This window comes from Athene cunicularia (assembly GCF_003259725.1).
Source record: "Athene cunicularia isolate RWA chromosome 1 unlocalized genomic scaffold, athCun1 chr1_part2, whole genome shotgun sequence".
Classification (NCBI taxonomy): Eukaryota; Metazoa; Chordata; class Aves; order Strigiformes; family Strigidae; genus Athene; species Athene cunicularia.
In genome coordinates this window covers 77,177,044-77,180,542 of record NW_020799092.1, presented here as the reverse complement: position 1 = coordinate 77,180,542, position 3,499 = coordinate 77,177,044, and the positions used below count along the sequence as shown (strand labels likewise).

The window sequence follows — 3,499 nt, the reverse complement described above, 5'->3', positions numbered from 1 at the left end:
ATATAAAAGCAAACCTCAGAGGTGGAAGAAAATACCCAAAAGGAGAAGACTGCAGCTTGCAGTAATCTGTAAATGATTGCTGGCAAAGACTGGAGGCTTCAAGCCTGAGCTGTGTTTGTTCCAAAAGAAAGCCAAGAAGGACGGTGTTAATAAAGAGAGATTTAACTGAGGGCTGTGCTTGGAATAAAGTGGGCTACAAAAAGGTCAAATTTGATCAGTTGGAGCAGATTACAAGGGCTTTAAAAGGTAGTGGTGAAGAAATGAAACTGGGACTGTGGAGCAATATAGCACAAGATTGATTTTGGGGGTGGAGAGAAGCTGGGACAAGTGCTTATCAGCTTGAGAAGGAGGAAGAGCTGTGCTGGGTTTGTTGTCATTCCCACACTGAGTAGAGTACTTGCTGCATTTGTGGTTAGGCTTCCCCGCCGTGGTGTGGTGCTTTATTTTTTATATATATAATATTGTTGTTATTACTACAATGGTGTCTATAATCTCTGATTTGGATCCTCTGAAAAGCTGGAAAGTTTTAAGGTAGGCCTATGTTTTCTTCTGTTTGGTAGAGGCATTTTTGGTTTAGCCCTAAATTAACTGGAGCTTGAGTTATAATCAAAATGTGAGCCCTGGGCTTAAGTAAGAGAGGAGTTTCTGGTAATTAGAGCCCTTTTTAAGATACAGCAAACCTTTAAGCAGATGTTTAGAGAGACCCAAGGGAGATTTTTAAAATATACTTCTCAATGTTACAGTGCAGTGTGGATTTTTTTTTCTTAAGGAGAGATTGCTCTGTAAATTCAAGTTAATAGTAAAGGCTCACACCAGTTGAAACTGCAGGTTTAACTCTCTGCTTCCCTCACTGTGCTCGGCAGGGGAATGGGTGGGAAACTTCAGAGGAGCATAAAACAGAGTGAAAGTTGATCAAGAAGTGAGAAATAGTCTTGGGGGAAGCAAGAGGGATAAACGCGCTTGTTTCATTTTCTTGTTGAAACTCCCACAGTTTGTTGTCCCTTTAAGGCATGTGTTTGATATTTGGAAGCTACTACTGATTTTTACCTTCAGCAATGCTTTCTTTTAATAGTGAAAAAATTATAACTCAAACTGTTTAAAAAGAAGGATAAGGGGAAAAAATAATGACCTTTAATCCACGGTACTACATGTCCGTGTTTAATGCTGCTATAAGTGCCTGGGTTTGCCTTATTTAGAATCCGGACATGTGAAAAGTTTGCAGATGGTTTGCAGAAACTTCACTAAAACATTGGAAACATCTGGGAATGTAGATGGTGAAATTATAAAATTAGTTCAATATCAAGTTATTTCCCTCTGCTCTTATGTAAAACATGAAGCTGCACCTAATACAGTATAAATATATTTTTAAGGGAGTAAATTACAGGGATTTTGAGGGGGTGTGAACTGTGATATTATTATTAAATATATATAGCATAATAATATTTTAAAGTATACTTTAGCTTTTTGCTACAATGTTTTAAAGAACTTAATGTGTCCTGAGCTGAAAGAGGAAAAACAACCCTTCAAAAGTCAGACTATAAAGTCTACTTACATGAGTAGGTTTTTCCCCTCATATTTGCAGAGCGTTGAACTTTCTTTTATCAGGTGTTTAAATTTCTCTGACCATCTTCTGAGCTTGTGTTTAGGAACGTGGACTAAAATCCTTTATCCTTGTCTGTGGTATGAGACTTGGCATAGCAGTCTTCTTGAAAGGGTTTTTTTTGTGTATTTTTTTTTCCTTAAAGTCATTTAGGACTGTCAGCACAGAATGAGTTTCCATTTGACTTCTAAAACTTCAGTGGGGACGTTAGCTGAAATGTAGTGTTATGCAGGATGGTGGAGTGCAGGGCTGTGATTGGCATCTGGGATGAGTGGTCATGCTACATCGGACCAGAGCCAGGGTGACTCCTGTGAATCATCACCAATGAATGCCAGTAAAGTGCTTTTGCAGAGCTTCATATGTGTTGTCTTACAGTGTGTGTGCTGCAGAAACGCTATTCTAGGAATTATTTTAAAAGTTTATGTAGCTCTATGAGACGACTTCTGATTCTTTTGCTACTCAAGTCAGGTGATGCCAGGTTTTTGCTGAGTTGAGGGATGACACAGAGGACTTGTAAATTGGGAAGATTTAAGGAGGAGACACTGTTGCCCTCCTGAAGAATTGTGTTTTCATAGAAAAATTATGTGTTTACATGACCATAGGAGAAATATGACCCTGGCAATTTTTCCCTACAGCATGACTGAAGTTTCCCAACTTTTGTGTGTGAATCTGGAGATTACAGCTGTATGGACACACAGTAGGACAAAGATGTGATTAAGTCAATTTTACTGGATATTTCTTTGTGTAGTTACTGTGTATGATTACAGCAGCAACTCTGTGTGGATGTGACATTGCAGATCAACTGTAGGATGCAGGGGGCTAAGAGGTAGGAAAAGGCAGTATGTAATATAAGTGAAGTGATCACTGATAGTAAAAAAAGTCAACATGCAGCTCATGTGGCTTGTGACATTAAATTGTAATGCCACTTCTACCTATTCTTATAAATTTCAGTTCCTCTTCTGGAAACTGATTTCCAGCCTGTTTAATCCCTCTGAGTTTACTGGTTTTAGTGTCTCCCTTCTATATATCCAGGGAGCCTGTAGCTAATATTATTAAGAAATAGAGGAGTGTTTCTCCATGTTTCTCTTAGGTGGCAGAAAGCAATTCTTTAAGACCCAAATGAAATGCTGTAGCAAATGCTACAATCAGCTCAACAGTAGTGCCCTATGGTGGCAAATTCTCAATTTTGTTTTTCCTTGTGCACCCCCTGTAATTTATTCTGTGACTCGCTCACAGTTTGTGACCTGCTTAGCTGGAAAAAGACTGAAGGATGCAGATGTCATGGAGGCGGGGGGGGTGGGGGCGGGAATAATTGCATTGGGGCTTAATTCCCAGGGACTCAGAGAAGCTGCCTTGATGCTGGTTACCCCCATCCCAGCTCTGGCTCCTTTGCCCTGCTTTCCAAATCCCCTGGAAGCACATTCTTTGCCCTCTGAATAAAGGTAATAATAAAAGAAAAAGTACAATATAACAGACAAAGCTGTGGCTGGTGGTGCAGCCTAATGTGTGGGAGAGATGGTATTAGAGGATGGCAGGGGATTTTGCTGGACTTCACCCAGCAGGGCTGGGAGAGCTAGCAGAGTTATTAAAATAAATAAATGGCAATATGGTGTGTGTGTATATAATATTACATCAGGCCTCCCTCTTCCATTGTGTCTGTTTAGGGTAGGATGGTGAGAGTTCACAGAATCATCAAGGTCGGAAAAGACCTTGAAGATCATCCAGTCCAACCATTAACCCAACACTGACAGTTCCCAACTCTACCAGATCCCTCAGCTTTAAGTCAACCCAACTCTTAAACCCCTCCAGGGATGGGGACCCCACCACCTCCCTGGGAAGCCCATTCCAATGCCCAACAACCCCTCCTAGAAAGAAATGCTTCCTAATATACGTTACAGC

The 3,499-nt window shown here is 40.4% G+C and overlaps 1 protein-coding gene across 1 annotated transcript in view; it reads left to right on the top strand.

Annotated features, from left to right (window-relative positions):
- The first annotated feature begins 507 nt into the window (after nt 1–507).
- Nucleotides 508–3,499, top strand: part of CELF2 (CUGBP Elav-like family member 2) — a 386,209-nt gene continuing 383,217 nt past the window's right edge. The window contains exon 1 of the mRNA XM_026868456.1: nt 508–531. The gene's annotated coding sequence lies outside the window, so the exon portion shown is untranslated. The remainder of the gene's footprint in view (nt 532–3,499) is intronic.